General features: G+C 44.8%; 1 protein-coding gene across 1 annotated transcript in view; it reads right to left on the minus strand.

Moving 5' to 3' along the window:
• Window positions 1-20,208, minus strand: part of MTM1 (myotubularin 1) — a 75,893-nt gene extending 55,685 nt beyond the window's left edge. Inside the window, exon 1 of the mRNA XM_084639250.1 lies at window positions 20,093-20,208. The gene's annotated coding sequence lies outside the window, so the exon portion shown is untranslated. The remainder of the gene's footprint in view (window positions 1-20,092) is intronic.
• Between the last annotated feature and the right edge of the window lie 2,324 nt (window positions 20,209-22,532).

A 22,532-nucleotide genomic window follows, 5' to 3' on the forward strand; every position in this document is an offset into this window, starting at 1 on the left:
GGTCTCACAGGGCCACTTCCGCTGCAACTCTGCTCGGCTGCTCTTGTCTCGCCATACCACAGCAAGCTTGCAGCCCACTCAGCTGTCGTCCTGGCAGCAGAAGATGCAGTAGGTCTGCAAAACTGGCCATCCAACCACCGCTTCCCCTGCAACTCTGCTCTCCTGCAGACGCCATACTACGGCAAGCATGGAGACCGCTCAGATCACCGCGGTAGTTATCAGCATTGTAAACACCTCGCGCATTATCATGAAGTATATGAAGAACCAGAACCTGCAAAAGCACGTAAGGAGGCAATGGCAGCACGGTGACAAGAGTGATGAGGACATGGACACAGATTTCTCTAAAAGCACGGGTCCCGGCAATTTGGCCATCCTGGTGGAAATGGAGCAGGCTCATGCCATGGAACGCCGATTCTGGCCTGTGAAACAAGCAAAGATTGGTGGGACCGCATAGTGTTGTGGGTCTGGGAAGATTCCCAATGGCTGCGAAACTTTCGCATGCGTAAGGGCACTTTCATGGAACTTTGTGACTTGCTTTCCCCTGCCCTGAAGCACAAGAATACCAAGATGAGAGCAGCCCTCACAGTTCACAAGCGAGTGGCGATAGCCCTTTGGAAGCTTGCAATGCTAGACAGCTACCCGTCAGTCGGGAATCAATTTGGAGTGGGCAAATTTACTCTGGGGGCTGCTGTGATGCAAGTAGCCAATGCAATCACTGAGCTGCTGCTATCAAGGGTAGTGACTCTGGGAAATGTGCAGGTCATAGTGCATGGCTTTGCTGCAATGGGATTCCCTAACTGTGGTGGGCCATAGACAGAACGCATATCCCTATCTTAGGACTGGACGACCAAGGAAGCCAGTACATAAACCGAAAGGGGTACTTTTCAATGGTGTTGCAAGCACTGGTGGATCACAAGGGACGTTTCACCAACATCAATGTGGGATGGCCAGGAAAGGTACATGACGCTTGCATCTTCAGGAACTCTGGTCTGTATGAACAGCTGCAGCAAGGGACTTACTTTCCCGACCAGAAAATAACCATTGGGGATGTTGAAATGCCTATAGTTACCCTTGGGGACCCAGGCTACCCCTTAATGCCATGGCTCATGAAGCCACACACAGGCACCCTGGACAGTAGTCAGGAGCTGTTCAACTATAGGCTGAGCAAGTGCAGAATGGTGGTAGAATGTGTATTTGGACGTTTAAAAGCGCACTGGCGCAGTTTACTGACTCAGTTAGACCTCAGTGAAACCAATATTCCCATTGTTATTACTGCTTGCTGTGTGCTCCACAATATCTGAGAGAGTAAGGGGGAGATGTTTATGGCGGGGTGGGAAGTTGAGGCAAATCGCCTGGCATTTGATTATGCGCAGCCAGATCCTGGGCAGTTAGAAGAGCTCAGCAGGGCGTGGTGCGCATCAGAGAAGCTTTGAAAACCAGTTTCATGACTGACCAGGCTACGGTGTGACGGTTCTGTTTGTTTCTCCTTGATGAAAACCCACCGCCTTGGTTCACTCTACTTCCCTGTAAGCCAACCGCCCTCCTCTCCCGCCTTTGATCGCTGCTTGCCGAAGCAATAAAGTCATTGTTGTTTCAAATTCATGCATTCTTTATTAATTCGTCACACAAATAGGGGAATAACTGCCAAGGTAACCTGGGAGGGGTTGGGGAGGAAGGAAGCACCAGGTGGGGTGTGGGAGGAGGGAAGGACAAGGCCACACTGCACTTCAAAACTTACTGAATGCCAGCCTTCTGTTGCTTGGGCAGTCCTCTGGGGTGGAGTGGTTGGGGGCTCAGAGCGCCTCCCCACCCCTACCCCGCGTTCTTGGGCATCTGGGTGAGGAGGCTATGGAACTTGGGGAGGAGGGCAGTTGGTTACACAGAGGCTGCCGTGGTGGCCCGTGCCTTTCCCGCACCTCAACCATACATCGGAGCCTATCACTTTGATCCTCCAGTAACCTCAGCACTGCATCCTGCCTCTCTCATCATGCTGCCACCACCTTTCCTCTTGATCCCACTACCTCTCCTGTTGCTCCCGTCTCCTGTCCTCGCGTTCATTTTGTGCTTTCCTGGACTCTACTATTGTCTGCCTCCACGCATTCTGCTGGGCTCTTTCAGTTTGGGTGGACTGCATGAGCTCAGAGAACATTTCATTGCGAGTGCGGTTTTTTCACCTTCTTATCTGCGCTAGCCTCTGGGATGGAGATGCTAGTAGCAGCGTTGAAACATTTGCAGCTGCGGGAGGAAAAAAAAGGAGAGTAAAATTGAAAAAGACACATTGGCTATTTAAAAGGAGGTGCTGATGTTTTGGGGTTAACGTGCAGCACAAACCCAACTAACCCCCCCCACACACACCCAATTCTCTGGGATGATCGCTTCACCCCTCTCCCCACCATGTGGCTAACAGCGGGAATGCTTTATTTTCAGCCACAGGCAAACAGCCCAGCAGGAACGACCACCTCTGAATGTCCCCTTAATAAAATTCCCCTATTTCAACCAGGTGACCATGAATGATATCCTCAGGAGAATGATAACACAGAGAGATAAAGAACAGATGTTGCTTGAATGCCAGCAAACACTGGGACCACACGCTGCCATGCTTTCTTATGCAATGATTCCAGACTACGTGCTACTAGCCTGTCGTGGTAAAGTGTTCTACCATGGAGGATGCAATAAGGCTGCCCTCCCCAGAAACCTTTTGCAAAGGCTTTGGGAGTACCTCCATGAGAGCTTCATTGAGGTGTCCTGGAGGATTTTTGCTCCATCCCCAGACACGTTAACAGACTTTTCCAGTAGCTGTACTGGCTGCGAATGCATTCCAAGTCTTCAGGGCAAATTAATCATTAAACATACTTGCTTTTAAACAGTGTATTATATTTACAAAAGGTACACTCACCAGAGGTGCCTTCTCCGCCTTCAAGGTCTGGGAGCCCGGGTTGGGAGGGTATTGGCTTCAGGGTGATAAACCGTTCTCCCTGACAGCCAGGAACTGTTTCTCTGCTTGCCTGGTGTGCGCTAGCATCTTCCTCATCCCCAAAATCCTCATCCCTGTTGTGCGAGACTCCCTTGCAGGAGTCCACGTACAGGTGTGGGGTAGTTGTAAGGGCACCCCCTAGAATTGCATGCAGCTCATCATAGAAACTCTGACCTCGAGCGGGCGTTTGATTCTTTGGTAGGCTTGCCTCAGCTCCTTAAGTTTCACGCAGCACTGCTGCAGGTCCCTGTGATAGCCTCTGTCCTTCATGCCCTTGGAGATTTTTTCAAATATTTTGGCATTTCGTCTTTTCGAACGGAGTTCTGATAGCACGGATTGTCTTCTCATATAGCGACTAGATCTAGTACCTCCCGCTCGGTCCATGCTGGAGCTCTTTTGCCATTTTGGGACTGCATGGTCACCTGTGCTGATGAGCTCTGCATAGTGACCTCTGCTGATGAGCTTGCCACTCTGGCCAAACAGGAAATGAAATTCAAAAGTCTACAGTGCTTTTCCTGTGTACCTGGCTAACGCATCTGAGTTGAAAGTGCTGTCCAGAGCGGTCACAATGGAGCACTCTGGGATAGCTCCCAGAGGCCAATACTGTCGAATTGCGTCCACGCTAATCCAAATTCGACCCAGCGATGTCGATTTCAGCACTAATTCCCTCGTCGGGGAGGAGTACAGAAATAGATTTTAAGAGCCCATTAAGTCGACAAAAATGGCTCCGCTGTGTGGATGGGTGCAGGGTTAAATCGATCTAACACTGTTAAATTCTACCTAAACTTGTAGTGTAGACCAGGGCCAAGATGAATTGCACAGCTAAAACCCTGTTATCAAATTCACAGGACAGGCCTTATAATTTTAGCCCCATTACTTTCTTTGTATTCATGCAGAGATTCACTGAATGGAGAAAAGTCTGCTAAATACTTGCTAATTTATGGTTATAAAACCTTGATACACAGCAGTACAAAAAAACCCAAACTGCTTTCATCCCATCAGGCCACCTGAAAAACTCAAGTTTTCTAGCACACCTTGTGATGCAGCAAAAAAGGATGTTTGCTACACAAAGAAGAACATGCGCCACAAATACTTTTAGGAAATCTATTTGTCAATACTTCATAAGCCTTGTTTTTCTAGATATTTCAGTGATGATCTCAGTAATGATAGGAACAAAATCATTTGCTGACTTCCATCTATTCCAAAAGATATAAAGAAGTGAAACATGCTCATATATAGTTACAGAACAATAGTCAAATAATTCAGTTTCATTTCCAATTGCCAGAAATGGCAAAAACTGAATTTCTTCAAAGCTATTAATATCAGATAAGATCTTACCAAACTAAGAGTAGTTCTTCATTTCCCCTACTTTATATGTAAACTATAGTCAAGTAACTTAAACTTTGTGCGAGACTTTATGAAGAAATAAAGCAGTGAACAAAATTCTAAATTAAGATCCACTTGAACAGATCAAGTTCTCATTTACAGTACCTGCCAATTCAAGAAGTACCCGATACTGTTTTTTCTTCAGACTGGAATAGCTAACTGATTTTCAGAAAAGGTTTTTAAATCTCATATTAAACATTTCCCTTTAAAACATTGATTTCTTTTCTTCTATGGAACAGATTAGAAGAGTTGTTTCTGGCAAACTGCCAAAGTGAGATTGCTGAGGAGTCCAAAGGCATACTCCATCATAGTCCTAAAATAGTTTCAACTTTCCAATTATTATGCAGCAACAGCAGTTGCTCCATAAGAAGAAATTTGCAAGTGAACCAGTTTTGACACCTCCCCCCCGCCCAAATCCCTCAAACACACTGCACAACGCAAACCCATGAAAAAAATATAAGACTCAAAGTTGGTAGGTTAGATCTTGGGCAGACACAGAATTTTTCTGCAAAAAAATTTAAATGAATCATACAAAGAACTGCTGTATTAGGATACCCTAAATACATAGTGTGTTAAATAGTTGGAACATTCTCCCCCTAGCCACTGTGCAGCGAGAGAAAAAATAAGATACAAAGTGTACTTTTACTTAACTTACTTGAGATCTAGCAACCAGAATTAAAATATAGTTGTTTAAAGTCTTATTACAAGTGTTATTAAAACACAATATAGTAACATTGCCAGAGAACGATGGCTCATATGACCTCAAAAAATGATTCGGACCCAAGCTTTCACTAAAAACCAAAAAACTATACTTATACTAGCTCTGTCTAAGGTTGGGGCCTCACCAAGCTCCCTCAGAGCTTGAAAGGGGTAGACACTAAAGGCCAGGCACCTAAAGATGCAGGCTAGGCACCCAGTGGAATTTTCAAAATCACGTAGGCTCCGAACCCCCCACTGATTTCAATAGGAGTTTGGTACCATGGGATTTTCAAAACACCTAGAGGTACCTAACTGCATCTTTAGGACTTAAATACCTCTAAAAATCTGGTCCTAAGCCTTGAGAGTAGCTTGTCAAGCCCATCAAAACTCATGGACTGGGTGTGACTATTGAGGCTCCTTGTGGGGTTTCTTTCCTCCCGCAAATTGCGGGAGGTCCACAAGAGAGGGCAAAAACCTCAACTTCCCTTCAATCCTCTCATTTTGTCACCCTCCCTAAAGAGCCTGGGAGATCTGCCTTCTGCTCTCTCCTTCACTCTTTTCCTGAACACCTCATCACCCCCTTATAAAGTCTGGCAGCTCCCCTCAAGAATTTGCAATCCTCACTAGGACTCTTAAAAGGTTTGGAAACCACCACCAACTCTGTTATTAGGATCGAATGCCCAGTGAGCCAAATTTGGGTCAGTGGAGTCCTGACAAGAGTGATTTGGCTCTTTTGGGGTCCAGGAACCAATTAAAGATCATTTGACACAGATGAGTCTTCTAAGGCCTATATATGAGAATTACACTGTTTAACTGAAATCTGTATTTAAATCAATATTGTTATAGTTGTGAAAACCCTTATGTGGACACATTTAAAGTCACTTTATACCCAACATATCAATTTAACTTTATTCAAATTACATTGAGGCATGCATACTTACTACAAATGTTCGGTAACTAGTGTAAGTTATGGATAACATAGCATTTGCTCCTTTACAGATACTTATTCTTAAGCCACCATCATTGAACAGAAAAACAATTGCTTTTAAACGGTCATACCACCTTAACAGCAGTTATATTACCATGAAGCACTTCATACAAGATGCTTCTTTGCTACTTAATTGCTACTGATTCCTAAATCTAGTAAGGAATTACTAGATTTAGTTTCAGAATATGCAAATAGGATAAATGAATGAAATCTTATTTAGTAATATATATACTTAATATATCTCTAAAAGTAGGAATACACCAACATGACAGTTGAAGATGAAACAATAATTTGGTGTGGAGAGAAACATTTTCTTTTTTAATACTAAAAGGAAAAGTATTCGATTTTTGTAGATTTTTTCGGCAGTGATTATGTTCACCTGGAGAGATTTTTACAAGGATGTGAAATTACTAGGGCTGTCGATTAATCGCAGTTAACTCATGCGATTAACTCAAAAAAAATTAATCATGATTAATCACAGTTTTAATCGCACTATTAAAAACAGAATATTAATTGAAATTTATTAAATATTTTGGAAGTTTTTCTACATTTTCAAGTATTTGATTTCAATTACAACACAGAATACAAAGTGTACAGCGCTCACTTTATATTTATTTTTATTACAAATATTTGCACTGTAACAATGATAAACAAAAAATAGTATTTTTCAATTCACCTCATACAAGTACTGTAATGCAACCTCTTTATCATGAAAATACAACTTACAATGTAGATTTTTTTTTATTACATAATTGCACTAAAAACAAAACAATGTAAAACTTTAGCGCCTACAAGTCCACTCAGTCCTACTTGTTGTTTAGGCAATCACTTAGAGAAACAGACTTGTTTAAATTTATGGAAGATAATGCTGCCTGCTTCTTGATTACGTCACCTGAAAGTGAGAACAGGTATTCACATGGCACTTTTGTAGTTGGCATTACAAGGTATTTACGTGCCAGATATGCTAAACATTTGTATGTCCCTTCATGCTTTGGCCACCACTCCAGAGGACAAATTTCAATGCTGATGACGCTTGTTGAAAAAATAATGCGTTAATTAAATTTGTGACTGAACTCCTTGGGGGGAGAACTGCATGTCTCCTGTTCTGTTTTACCCGCCTTCTGCCATTTATTTCATGTTATAGCAGTCTCGGATGATGACCCAGCACATGTTCATTTTAAGAACACTTTCACTGCAGATCTGACAAAACACAAAGAAGGTACCAATGTGAGATTTCTAAAAATAGCTACAGCACCGGCACGTAAATACCTTGTGACGCTGGCTACAACAGTGCATGCAAATGCCTGTTCTCACTTTCAGGTGACATGGTAAACAAGAGCAGGCAGCATTATTTCCTGTAAATGTAAACAAACTTGTTTCTCTGAGCAATTGGCTGAACAAGTAGTAGGACTGAGTGGACTTGTAGGCTCTAAAGTTTTACATTGTTTTATTTTTGAATGCAGGGGTTTTTTGTACATAATTCTACATTTGTAAGTTCATCTTTCATGATAAAGAAATTGTAGTACAGTACTTGTAATGGGGGAATTGAAAAATACTACACCTCTACCCCAATATAACGTGGTCCTCAGGAGACAAAAATTCTTACCACATTATATCAAACTTGCTTTGGCCCCCCCGCTCCTTATCCCCTGACTACCCCCTCCAGAGAGCCCCCTGTCCCTAATCACCCCCCAGGACCCAACCCCCTACCCAACCTCCCTGCTCCCTGTCCCCTATCCACCCCCCCACCCCCTGATAGGCACTCACCAGCAGCGGTTGGAAGTGGAGCAACGTGGCCCCAGGCCGCTCCACTCCACCAGCTCCCAGACGCAGAGCTCCACTTCCTGCCGCCGGTGAGTGCAGGGTGGTTGGGGAAAGGACACCCCCCGCACCCACTGGCGGCGGGAAGTGGAGCGCCACAGCTGGGAGCTGGCGGAGTGGAGCAGGCTGGGGCCGGGCTGCTCTGCTTCCACCACTGCCGGTGAGTGCCGGGGGGGGGGGGGGGGAGAGAATCCCTTCCCCTATGCCTCCTCCCCCGAGCAACACGGCTGGGGCTGAGGGTGAGGGAAGCAGAGCGGGCTGCTCCCGGCCCCCTGCTAATCACCCGGGCCACTCTGGGCCTGCAGGGCCCCCAAAAGTGCCCCCCTACAGCTCCTGCCTCCCAGACTCTGGGGAGGGAGAGGCTTGCTTTACTGCGTTGTATGAGAACCCATGTTATATCGGGTCACGTTATATTGGGGTAGAGGTGTATTTCTTTTGTTTTTTAGAGTGCAAATATTTGTAATAAAAATATAAAGTGAGCACTGTACACTTTGTATTCTGCCTTGAAATTTAAATGAATATATTTGAAAATGTAGAAAACACCCAAAACTATTTAAATAAATGGTATTCTATTATTAACACTGTGATTAATCATGCAATTAATCACGATTAATATTTTTGATCACACAATTAACAGCAATTAATTTCTTTAATCACTTGAGAGCCCTAGAAATTACACTAAACTATCAGACATCAAAGACGTATTTCCAGAAGCTTCTGGTACAGTGGTAACATGAGGAAAGGATGACATTATGGCTCATCCCAAGTGACATAGGCAACTATAGTGAAGTCAATTATATGCATAGAAATAAATACTAGGGATGACTAAACAAGATGGGGAACATTTACTTAAACCAGGATTACTTTTAGTGATAAGGAGAAAAAAGAGAAACAGTCTGATAGTTTATCTTTTCACAATGTGAAAAGGAGCACTTGTGGCACCTTAGAGACTAACCAATTTATCTGAGCATAAGCTTTTGTGAGCTACAACTCACTTCATTGGATGCATTCAGTGGAAAATACAGTGAGGAGATTTATATACATCACTCTCCTTACAGTGTGTATGATAACACCCATTTTTTCATGTTCTGTGTGTATATAAATCTCCTCACTGTATTTTCCACTGCATACATCCGATGAAGTGAGCTGTAGCTCACGAAAGCTCATGCTCAAATAAATTGGTTAGTCTCTAAGGTGCCACAAGTACTCCTTTTCTTTTTTAGAGACAATTAAGGCACTGTAAGTATACTGGTACACACTCACTGCTGCAGGCCACCAGCCCTTACCTGTTAGCATTCTTTTTCCAGATGAAAAAGAAGAATTCCTATCATCATAAGCAAAACGAGCAAACCTGAAAGCACAGTGCTTCAACAATGTATTTTAAACAGGAGAGGAAATATTAAGCCAATTGCCAAAAGTGCATAATAAATCTGAAAAAGAAAAGGAGTACTTGTGGCACCTTAGAGACTAACAAATTTATTTGAGCATAAGCTTTCGTGAGCTACAGCTCACTTCATCCTGTAGCTCACGAAAGCTTATGCTCAAATAAATTTGTTAGGCTCTAAGGTGCCACAAGTACTCCTTCTCTTTTTGCGAATACAGACTAACTCGGCTGCTACTCTGAAACCTGTCATAATAAATCTAAGATTCTTTTCTGTCACAGTTCAATGGGAAGTTAGAACTGTGACCTCTACCCGGTCTCTCTGTGGGCACCCTTTCTAAGGCCTTGTCTACACTACAGGGAAGTGTCAATCTAAGCTTTGCAATTTGAGCTCCGTGAATAGCATAACTCCAGTCAATGCAGCTTAGATCTACTTACCACAGGGTCCACACTACGCGATGTCGATGGGAGAAGCTCTCCCGACGCCTCCCCTTACTCTTCTCAATCCGGTGGAGTACAGGAGTCCATGGGAGAGCGATCTGTGGTCGCTTTAGCAGGTCTTCTCCAGACCCGCTAAATTGACCACTGATGCATCGATCGCTGCATGTCAATAGCCCGGTAAGTGTAGACAAGCCCTAAGTGTCAGACCTCTACCCGCACTTTAGACTGGATCACCAGGTTACCACACCCCCCATTCCAATGGTACTGCCATTGTTATGAGTGCCTTAGACTCCTATTGCGGCCATCCTCTAGTGCACTCAAGTGACAAATTTTGTAACCTTCACCTCTCTCCATGTGGAGGCCCTCAATTCTACCACTCACAGACCAGCTCCTGGAGTGGCAGCTCCCCCCATTTCCAACTGTGTTAACACAACAGACCCAACTGTATTTGGCATCTGTAAGAAATGAGTCTCTGGAAGCCTGCAACCTATGGTTGAGTAAAGTGACTATAAAACAACTTATTCAAAACAAATGTATCATCTATTTACGCTAAAGTACATACCAAGCCAAGAGAAAGATTAAAACAACAGTCTATACACATCTGGTCCCAACTAATCTCGATCCTTTCCTTGCAAGTTTTGCACTTTTCTTGCTCTTAGCCAAGATACCACCATTTCTGTGCTTCTTCCTCTTACGTCTAGGATTACCAACCCTCCCAGATTGGCCAGGAATCTACTGAAATCGGCCTCAATCTCCCGGTGACTATTAAAAGCAATCCGGGACATTTTAATAGCCAAAAGTCCGGTCAGCAGCACAGCAGCACTAAGGCAGGCTCCCTACCTACCCTGGCTCCGCTTAACTCCCAGAATGGGCCAGCATGTCCAGCTCCTAGGCGCAGAGGCGGCCAGGGGGTCTCCACATGCTGCCCCGCACCCTGCCCTGAGTGCCGACACTGCGGCCAATGGGTGCTGCAGGGGTGGTATCTGCAGGCAGTGGCAGTGTGCAGAGCCACCTGGCCATGCCTCCGCCTAGGAGCCAGACATGCCAGTCGCTTCAGGGAGCAGCCCGAGGTAAGCTCCATCCAGAGCTTGCTCTCCTGCCTCACCTCCTCCTACACTCCAACCCCCTGCTCCAGTTCTGAGCCCCCTCCTAAACCCAAACTCCCTCCTAGAGCCTGTACCCCACATATCCCCTGTACCCCAACCCCCTGCCCCAGGCTCAGTTTGGAGCCCCCTGCCACTCTGAACTCCTTGGCCCCACCCCCTAGCCCAGAGCCTACATCCCCTCCCACACCCCAACCCTCTGCTCCAGCCCGGTGAAAGTGAGTGTGGGTGCAGGAGAGTGAGTGGGGGTGTGATGGGCGGGGGGGCAAAGGTGTTTGCATTTGTGCAATTAGACAGTTGGTAACCCTACATTATGTCCCTAGCAGTGGCTGCCCCGTCACACTGGTTCCTCTCTAGGCCAGGATCTAATAGTTTAATGCCCTTTTGACCCCATCCACAGGTCTGAGAAAATTAAACTGCTAGCCTGATTGTAGCCAGGCATTTCCCTATTAGTATTTCCCCCATTGTTTCCTTGAGGATCCTAGGTATTCTCTCTGGCACTACCTTAACTTTGTCATTATTGCCTGTTTGTTTCCCCCTAACAGCCTCCTTTGATTTAAATTCCATTAAATCAGACAGGACATCAAACAGGTGAACTGAAGTACAGATGATATTCATAAAAAAATACAGATAAATCCCTTTTTCTCCACATCTTCAAATCCAAAATCAATAGCATCCAAACATTTTCAGTGTAAGAGTCAAATGTCCTATTTCAAAATGTGAAGGGGACATAATCAGATGAGATAGCGTAGTTTAAACCTACAATATTTTCCCCCTCCAACCCCTTCCTGAATTCTCTCAAGAAACTGCACTGAAAGCATAAAAGTAGCTCCTAATTTGGGTGCCTAAAACTAAATTTTACTTTCTAAGTTACTAAGATGCTTCTTCAGCTTCCCAGCTGGGCTTAAAGAGGAAACTGATGGCTTTTTTTTTTTTCCTTTCTCTTTTTCTAAAGAGTCCTTTTTGCAGTACACCTGCTTCTCCGCTTGCTAGTTCTCTCTCCCCCATGGGCCCCATCCCTCCACCAACTGCTCTGCAACTTGCTTGCTCCCCCTCCCTTCCCACTCCTGTAAAGACAACATGGCTCCAACCTTCTGCTTTCTCTTCCCTCATCCCTCCCCTCAAAGTAGCCCCTCCTCAGATGCTGCTTACTCTTTACTCCCCTCCTGAAAAAAAAAGCTGTCAGAGAACACATTTTAAGTTTGTAATTAAATACAAACATTTTCTTCATAAGAAAGTCACTCTCAAGATACACAGTTAAGAGCCTTAAGGCAACAGGCTAGACACCAGTTCCTTAAAAACCAGCAGCTCCACTAAAAAGCTTTCATTTTATTTGCTTGCACATTCAGATATATCTATCTCACTCAACAAATTTATTTCAGTTGCTACTGTTAAGTTCAAAGTTTCTGGCTTTGGATGCCAAATAGGACCTGAAAATAATAGCCTGCTTAGTAGGGTAAGCTGTATAATAACAATTCCACTGGGTCAGAAGACAATAGCATTCTAAGCTCATCTTGGTTTACATACATCATTAATGGTTTCGCTACCCTTACTGTCTGAATGATCCTGCTGACTGTGGTCTGAATGCATGCCTAACCAATAAGTGAATAGGATATCCATTGCCAGATTGCACATTTCATTTGCACCAGAAACAATTCACAAATTTAGTCAAGTGCATCTACCTGTGGAGCTCCAAGTTTCTTGGAGTTTTGAAGGCAGATGTAAATTCAGGCAGCGATCAGTATGCGCAAATTGCCTGATAAGTCAAACAACCTTCATGTGGAAAGCTCTTCACATGTATGTGGCTTGACTGAATAGTATATGCTCTATTTGCAGAATTTCCTAATATTGTTTAGACCGCTTGTAGGTTTACGTAAGTGAAGTCAGTCAGATTCATCACTAACGTATGCAGATTCTTGAGTGTGTCTCATAAGGAGGACTGTCGTCAGTAGTATCACTCCTAGTTCCAGAAGACTTTTCTACCTGCTCTGTGCTGATACTGAGCTCTTTTCCAGGCTGGCCTGTCCTTTTAGGACTATGTAGTAATGCCTCTGACATAACCAATTCTCTGTGAGACTACGAATGAAAAGCTGGATCATGAGAGGTACACTATTAAGGAGTTGGAACCACTCCCAATAGTTTCCTCATACACACCAAACATACACATAACAAGACAATGACTCCTGCCGTAAAGAGCTCACAACAGAATTGTATTAAATGAGAACGGGGGGATACAATACAGTGCATGAGATAACAATGAGATAGTTACAATTAATATAATAAGCAGCAGTCATAGCACTCCAGCTGCCTAACAAACGTCAAGCGTATTATAGACATCACAGCACTGTTGGGTTTTAAAGAGATTTAAAGGAAAAGAATGTGGTGGCCTTGCAGATTTTTACGGGGAGTCCTCCCTTGCATAAGAGGCAGCATGGGGAAAGTGTGAAAATACTCATTGGCAAATTTGACAAGATATTCTCCCAATGCTTCCCAGACCCAAGAGACAAGATGTTACTGTACCTATGGCTTTAAAAAAATTAAAATTAAATTAAAAAACACTCCTGCTGTTCTAGAGCAGGTATTGAATGAAAATTTTTTCTAGGAAACCCAACTCTTATTTGGAGAGGATTTTTTCTCGCTCCTAGACTTTCCTCCTCACTTTCTGTTTCAGAGTTTTCCTTTGTAGTCGGAACTCTACCTAACTTCCACCCCAATTTCAAAACGACTACATTTGAAGAGTTAATTAGCCCTCCTGTAAGGCCACTTAAGGTGCAGACGACATATTCTTGTCATTGGCCTCCAACAGTACTTTCTCTAACTGTTCACTCAACTGTTTTCCTCCTTCAAATTATGTTGAAAAAATTGCTTGGAGAGGTTGCCATGGAGGAGTCAACAATGTCTTTTAGCAATAGCATTAGAAGTCACATCTCACAAGACAGATTAAGGAACCAACAGAAGTGTGTGCCATGACAGATGTAGCTGAAGTAAGATTTTAGCAGATTGACTTTTCTTTACTGTCTTGCTATATCTTTTGTCTTCATATCATCAAGAGCAAGCAGCATGCACGTCAGTGGTTCCCAATATTTTTTGTTGGTGGTGCTTCTCCTCCACCCTTGGGGAGGGATTGGTATATGTCCCCAGTGCCACATTATGATAGTGCCATCTCTTTTTTCTGTCGCCTTTCTCTTGTACTCTTCTTTTTCTGTCTGCCCCCCCCCCCTTGTCATCCTCATGTTCTTTCCTTTGTTGCTCTTGCATTTTTCTGACTTGTCCCTTACATACCTCCTACCTTCATTTATTCCCTGGTAGCTCTGATTCCTCCCACTCATTACCCAACTCAATTCGAAGGCACACACTGCTGGCATGGGGGAACATCCACTGGTGCCCACCAAAGTGGATGTGGGTGCCACGCAAGCCCAGCAAACAAGGTTCGGGTGTGACAGGTTGCTATCTCAGTCTGAAGCCCTGTACAGTGAAAGCAGCACAACAGAAGCAAAGAAAAAAGGAAACACAGACTGAGCAGCACATTTGCAGTGTGCACATGTAGTTAGGAATGATCTGCAGCTTTCCAAGCCAGACAGACCCTTTTCTCTCCTTTGCATCCCATTGAAGTAGTCTGTACCTCCCACCCCGCCACTCATGTTGCGAAAAACGGATGTAGTTGATGAAAATGTTTGAGGGGCAACAGATGCTGCTTCAAAGTTTCTTTTAAAAAAGTCTTCAGTCTGTCTTTCTGCTTGTTCTTTTTGAAAGATATCTCCTCAGGCCACAGTAGCTCTATTGCTAAAGATTTAACTGATGATTCCACCTATGAAATGGAAGTTATTTCTACTTTACATTTTGCTATACCTTATAAAAACTTCATTATGACGGTTGAAATGATATCCTATGTCCAAGTTTTTCCCAATTCCCCATTGATAATGTTCTCAAACAATGGATATATTAGTGTGCCATTCTCTTTCACCTGTACTTTTTGTTCCCTTTAGTCCATTTTTCAGTCCTGTTATCCCCGGATTTATCCCCGGTTCCTATAAAAAAAACTAGCTAAAGGATGGGGAGATGCGGGGGTGAGGAGGATGTGAATCTTGCTCTCCATCAAATGTATGGTCATCTGGAAGAACCATTTCTTCAGGGGAATTATATTTTTAAACACCCTCTTAGCAATGTTACACCTCTCCAGAGTGCCTCCCCTCTAAGTGGGCAACTGATCATTTAGATAACCTGGCTAAAACATCAATCTCACTGGGTGGCGCCATCACTTTCAGGAAAAAGAAAAGGAGTACTTGTGGCACCTTAGAGACTAACCAATTTATTTGAGCATGAGCTTTCGTGAGCTACAGCTCACTTCATCGGATGCATACCGTGGAAACTGCAGCAGACATTATATACACACAGAGATCATGAAACAATACCTCCTCCCACCCCACTGTCCTGCTGGTAATAGCTTATCTAAAGTGATCATCAAGTTGGGCCATTTCCAGCACAAATCCAGGTTTTCTCACCCTCCACCCCCCACACACACAAACTCACTCTCCTGCTGGTAATAGCCCATCCAAAGTGACAACTCTCTTCACAATGTGCATGATAATCAAGGTGGGCCATTTCCTGCACAAATCCAGGTTCTCTCACCCCCTCACCCCCCTCCAAAAACGACACACACAAACTCACTATCCTGCTGGTAATAGCTCATCCAAAGTGACCACTCTCCCTACAATGTGCATGATAATCAAGGTGGGCCATTTCCAGCATTTCCACCATCAACCTCAGCCTGGTCCAGTCCACACAAGAGATCCACTTCCTGGACACTACAGTGCTAATAAACAATGGTCACATAAACACCACCCTATACCGGAAACCTACTGACTGCTATTCCTACCTACATGCTTTCACCCTGACCACACCACATGATCCATCGTCTACAGCCAAGCTCTGCGATACAACCGCATTTGCTCCAACCCCTCAGACAGAGACAAACACCTACAAGATCTCTGTCAAGCTTTCTTACAACTACAATACCCACCTGCGGAAGTGAAGAAACAGATTGATAGAGCCAGAAGAGTTCCCAGAAGTCACCTACTACAGGACAGGCTTAACAAAGAAAATAACAGAACGCCACTAGCCGTCACCTTCAGCCCCCAACTAAAACCCCTCCAACGCATTATTAAGGATCTACAACCTATCCTGAAGGATGACCCAACACTCTCACAAATCTTGGGAGACAGGCCAGTCCTTGCCTACAGACAGCCCCCCAACCTGAAGCAAATACTCACTAGCAACCACACACCACACAACAGAACCACTAACCCAGGAACTTATCCCTGCAACAAAGCCCGTTGCCAACTGTGCCCACATATCTATTCAGGAGACACCATCACAGGGCCTAATAACATCAGCCACACTATCAGAGGCTCTTTCACCTGCACATCCACCACTGTGATATATGCCATCATGTGCCAGCAATGCCCCTCTGCCATTTACATTGGTCAAACTGGACAGTCTCTACGTAAAAGAATAAATGGACACAAATCAGACATCAAGAATTATAACATTCATAAACCAGTCGGAGAACACTTCAATCTCTCTGGCCACGCAATCACAGACATGAAGGTCGCTATCTTAAAACAAAAAAACTTCAAATCCAGACTCCAGCGAGAAACTGCTGAATTGGAATTCATTTGCAAATTGGATACTATTAATTTAGGCTTAAATAGAGACTGGGAGTGGCTAAGTCATTATGCAAGGTAGCCTATTTCCCCTTGTTTTTTCCAACCCCCCCACCCCCCGTCGTTCTGGTTAAACTTGGATTTAAACTTGGAGAGTGGTCAGTTTGGATGAGCTATTGCCAGCAGGAGAGTGAGTTTGTGTGAGTGTCCCCGGAAAAAAAGGGGGGGGTGAGAAAGCCTGGATTTGTGCTGGATATGGCCCACCTTGATTATCATGCACATTGTGAAGAGTGTTGTCACTTTGGATGGGCTATTACCAGCAGGAGAGTGAGTTTGTGTGGGGGGGGGGGGGGTGAGAAAACCTGGATCTGTGCTGGAAATGGCCCACCTGATGATCACTTTAGATAAGCTATTACCAGCAGGACAGTGGGGTGGGAGGAGGTATTGTTTCATGATCTCTGTGTGTATATAATGTCTGCTGCAGTTTCCACGGTATGCATCCGATGAAGTGAGCTGTAGCTCACGAAAGCTCATGCTCAAATAAATTGGTTAGTCTCTAAGGTGCCACAAGTCCTCCTTTTCTTTTTGCGAATACAGACTAACACGGCTGTTACTCTGAAACCTACCACTTTCAGGGAGACCCTAACTTCACCTGCTGCTCCCCCTTAGAATCTGTCAAGTCATTTTAGTTGCAAAAGCATGAACAGATCCACTTCAGTGCAAGGCTGAATGACTACAGTAAACTAAGCACCTCTGCTACAAATGGTGTTTATTTGTTTTTTGTGTTATAACTGGGCCTCTGGCAGCAATCCAACAGGTGGGGAGAGGCATCCCACAGTTGCCAACAATGTTCTAGCAGGTATTAATTTAAAAATGCCAAAATAAGAAGCGAAAAATAAGGAACTCAAACTGCTCCTCACCTCCTGGATGATGAGCAAGCTGAAATAACGGTAAACACATTTCTAATTTGATCTGCAGGTGTAAAAGGAAAAACTGAACTAACTCCACCTAACTGAACTAGCTGGAGGCAAAATTTCAGCTGGGAAGGTAAAGGGCTTTCCCCTCGGGAATCCTAAGAATGACAGTTCCAAACTGGCCTCTAGCATCTATTTTCTTTTCCATTCTCTTCTATATAGGTTCTTATACAGTACTCATCACTGTAGTGTCTGAGCAGTTTCCAGTAGCATATTAAGCAATGTGACTAACATCTGTCATGTGTTTGCTCTCTGATCCTCTCCCCAGGGGAGACGTGTGCAGTAATGTTTTGTTTTGATGTATTATTTTCACATACAGCTATATATTTATGTTGAGAAGACAGTCTCTATGCAGGTTTCAGAGTAACAGCCGTGTTAGTCTGTATTCGCAAAAGGAAAAGGAGTACTTGTGGCACCTTAGAGACTCAACTGGGGCTGAAAAAGAAATTGTAATTTATAGAATTCCAATTCCATAACAGTAAGCTATATGCCCTCTGACACACACAACATTTTTAAAAGACTGTTACACAGTGTGCAAGATTAATTTTGTCAAAGAGTTTAAGGGAATGTCATAATATATGATACAGCTATCACACACACCAGAAATGTACTCTACTAGACAAAAAAAAGTTACTGTAGAATTAGTTTGATCAAACTAGATGATGACAACATTTCATACAGGTCTGTTCTTTTTCTCTGAACTCTCTACTTTTGTCACTTGCAGGACATATATTGACAACACTAATCACATTACAGCTGTCTGCATCTATCAGCTTGGATATCCTCATCTGGAAACCTAGTTTGTTTTTACCACTAAACCATGGATTAAAACCAAATATTGTAGCAGTGTGTAATAAGTATGCTTTGTTTTTGTCCACTGAAACAGTTCTCTGCCAGGAAAATTTTGTCCTTCAGACCTGGCTAATGACAAACAAGTATGACCATAACCATGGAAAAAGTACTATTTTCTTATGGGTAAGTAAAGGATTCTGGACAGTAGTCAATTATACCAAAGCCACAGTAGAGCCAAACCGTAGGAACCTATCTAGACATTTTCTGCCGGTCTGTTTTTTAACATAATATAACCTTGTTTATTAACTACACCAGTAAAGGGGCAGCAATCTTCAGACCAGACACAAAGAAAGACAAAATCCATTCAGTCATTTAACATTGAGCAACACATAACTACCGGTAATGTAGATCTAAAATTTGTCTTCCAAAATCTCTAGAAGTATTTTTTGAGAGCTACTAAGAACAAATGTGAGCTCTCCTCCTTAAAGGAAGCCCTACTCCCAGCACCATTAAAATTAACAAAAAAATCTTAAAAGGTCTCGCAGTATGATCATTTGAAAAACAACGATGCAGATATTAAAACTGATTTACTTTTCTGATTTTATTCTAGCACTAACTCAGCCAAATGAGCAGATTGCAAATATCACCACCATTTTTCCTACTTCACATAGAAAAGACTGAAATAAAGAACGACTAACAGCAAATTAGCAAATTGCTAGCAAGAACTATTCTCATTAAGAATAAAATAAAAATATTTGCTCTGAAATTAAAAGACCTGCCCCACATTTTAATGTCATTGGAAAGGGAAACTTTTTTGGAGGAGGAGGAATTAATCTACTTAATTCTTCAAATGAGGGAGGTACTGTTAATGTGTCATGTATTTCAATGAAACATTTAACATCTCATTTTAAGTTACCAACATTCACGCCACTGGAGCAGCTAGAAACAGAAGAAAAATCCCAAGGGAATGAATAATAATAGTAACAAAAACATACTCCTAAAGACTCCCATGAAGCAGCATCTCGGTTTGAAGCCAAAGGTAATTTACATAGCACCCAAACCGAGAGCAACACTGGGGGATGGGAAATCTCTTCATGGCCTGATATCCTTCTCCAACACAACTTACAGCTTTTAAAAGGGTTTAAGATGGCAGGAAGGTAGGAGCCCAGAAAGTGTCTTGGGAAACAAGGTGAGATGTGACTTGAGAGAAGGGAGAGGAAATGGCCTGAGAGTTAATGGTCACACCAAGCGCTAAGGAAGTGAAGTGATGTTCCGCGGGCTGGGGCTGACCTGGGGGCAGGGGCACGGGAAAGACGGGGTGGCGGGCATGGTGATGGCTGGAAGAAGAGGTACTATGTAGGATGTGGGGGGGCCCGCCTAGGAAGGAAAAGGGAGAGGGTGCCATGAGTGGAAGGGCGTGACTGGATGGCAGTGACCCAGCGGGTAAAGACTCTGCGGCGTGGGGGCTACCTTGGGGGAGGGACATATGGGGCAAGGCGCCTGGGGGAGGGGCATGGCAGGTGAGAGTGACCTAGGAGGCAAGGTGGGGGAAGGGACTCTGGGGGGGGGAGGGGTTTGGCAGGAGCGCAGGGGAGGTGTATGGCGGGGGTGGGGGTGAGGGTGGGGTGGGGCGGTGGGTGCGGACGAGGGGCATGGCGGGGTGGGGCGTTGGGGCGTGCCAGGGTGGAGCTACAGGGGTGCGGGTTGGCGTGGGGGAGGGGTATATCGGGGGACTCTGGGGGGGGGTTGCTGTGGGGACGGGGGGGGGGGAGTACTTCGCGCGGAGGGGGAGCCAGGCCGGGCTCCTGTTCCGCAGCCCCGGGGTCAGCAGGAGCCGCCCGTTGCCCTGTGGGAGGCCGGGGCCACTCACCGCGCTCCAGTCGCCGTTTCCCCCCTGCCGTGGGCCCGAGTCCCGCTTCCGCGCCGAGCGCACCCCTCACGGCACGGGCCAACTTCGCCCTGTCACGTGACGGGGCCGGAGCGGAGCCCCCCCCCTCCTAAGGGTTTGGCTGAAGGGGCTGGGCCGCGGGGCCTGCCGGGAGCTGTAGTTTGCGTGGGCAGGGACGGGCCGCGGGGCCTGCCGGGAGCTGTAGTTTGCGTGGACAGGGACGGGCCGCGGGGCCTGCCGGGAGCTGTAGTTTGCGTGGGCAGGGACGGGCCGCGGGGCCTGCCGGGAGCTGTAGTTTGCTTGTGCTGACAGCGCCGGTCTCAGGTCCGTACCACAACGACTGACTCTAAAGAGAGCCAGGAGGAGAAAGTGGCCGGGCGGGGGCAGCATGGGAAGGGAGACCCATGAACCCCTGCAGGACAACAGCCCCCCCTTTCTCAACCCATGGAACAAACTGCCTCACCTCAGCCCTCAGGCGGCTACGGCCTAGGCAGCGCAGCGCGCACACACACACACACACACACACACACACACTCTCTCTCCTCCCGCCCCCACTAGGGTTGTTGCCCTCAATCTATTCCGTTCTGTAACCTCCCAATAAACAGAGACAAGTTCTGTGGGGGGGCCTGTTGCTGCCTATCTTGCCTAAATAGAGGTGGGTGAAGCCCTGTGAAATCTGGTCCAAAGCCCCAAGCTGAGAACCCATGAACTAAGGCTGGCGACACGCAGCCCAGTGAAAAGTTGGAGGACGGCCAGCGTGAGAGAGGAGTGATTGAAATGGTCACGCCGACGTCCAGACTTCCAAGGGTATCTCAATCACCCTTGCCTCACGACTGTGTGGAGTCATTTCCACTGGTGCAGAGCTCACAACGCAATCGACTCCGCAAGATGCACGGAACCGAGAATAGCTACAAGAAAGTTATTGCCCCAAATTATTAGAAATTATAACAGACTGCCAATCAAAAAGCCATGTGGGACAACTGCATTACCCTGGCCTAGGAGATGGAGAGACAGCAGAGGCAGTATTGCAATCTACCATCAAATCAAGGATGGATAATAATGACCCAATGGACACTGGATAAAAACCTAGTCACATACCAGAACTCCGTCTTGGATAGCTGCCTAATGTACTGTATCTGCCTCTGACAAGCACCCAAGTTCCTGTCCTTTTTTTACACTTTGGCGCCACTTGTTAATACCACTACTATATTTTTAAAAGATATTTGAAATGGGGGCAAAGAAGGAGAGAGATTGTGAGAAGATAGAACAAGGCAGAAGAGGAGGAGAAAACAGGGAAAGGAAAGAGGGGGAGGGATCAGAAAAAGAAAAGGAAATAGTGGAGGAGAGGAAGCAAGTGTGAAATAGAAGCTTCTCTGCCTTGCTGGTTAGTTTTGCTGGTGGCAGCAAGTTGTACTAATTGCTATTTTGGGATTCCAGAGGCGTTGTTGTGAGGAGTGAATTACTATGCTGTAGAGAAGGAAGGTTTGTTGTTTAGACAAGTGAAACTGAAGGCTATGTTTAGCTGACAGAAATTAAGACCCTTCCAGGGCAGCTTGGTTTAGAGAAGAGGCTCTTAGGAGCCTTTTAATGTCCCCTCTCTTGGTGAGGACAGGCTAACTACCTCTTTCCAAGGCTTCCTCCTTTTTATCTTTTGTACATGTATGATGTTGTTTTATGCCACAAGATCCCAAGTAACTACACACTTAAGATCGTGACACACTTCATCCACTGCTGTGTCCACTTCTTTGTGAGACTTTGGTGTTTGCTGTGCAATTCCTCTCCTGCTCCCTTCAGCCTGTCTAAAACCTACTTCTCTGCTCTCTCTTTTTTAAAGCAAGGGTTGCTGACTGAAGTCAAATCAGCAGGACTAGATAAGGTATTGATTGTGGCAAAATGTGCTACTCTCAAACCTGGCGAGGCTAAATAAGATAAAACAGTATACACGCACATGTGCTTTGCTGCTTCTTTATTGAATTGTTCCGTTTCGTACTGTTTGACAAAGCCATTTCAGAGACCATCCAACAAATATTTAAAAACATTGTTGTACTTTGATAGTACCAGGACTGTGACAATTTAAATGCTACAATTTGCCAGAAGCTGGGGATAGGGGATGGATCACTTGATGGTTAGCTGTTTTGTTCATTTCCTCTGAAGCACCTGGCATTAGCCATTGTTGGAAGACAGGATACTGGGCTAGATGGACCTCTGGTCTGACCCAGTATGGGAGTTCTTATGTTAATGAGGGAGATTTAAAAACATAGCGTTGAGAGTCTAAATATGTCACTTGACACACCTACAGTGATTTCTTCATCAGCAGAAATTAATCCAAAATGAGGAAATCTCTCTCAAATAAGCAAGTAAAAAAATTATGTGATGCTCAAGACATATGCACTGCTCACGCAAGAGGAAATATGATCTTTAC

The sequence above is a fragment of the Lepidochelys olivacea genome (genome assembly GCF_965140295.1).
Source record: "Lepidochelys olivacea isolate rLepOli2 genome assembly, chromosome: 9".
NCBI classification, from domain to species: Eukaryota; Metazoa; Chordata; order Testudines; family Cheloniidae; genus Lepidochelys; species Lepidochelys olivacea.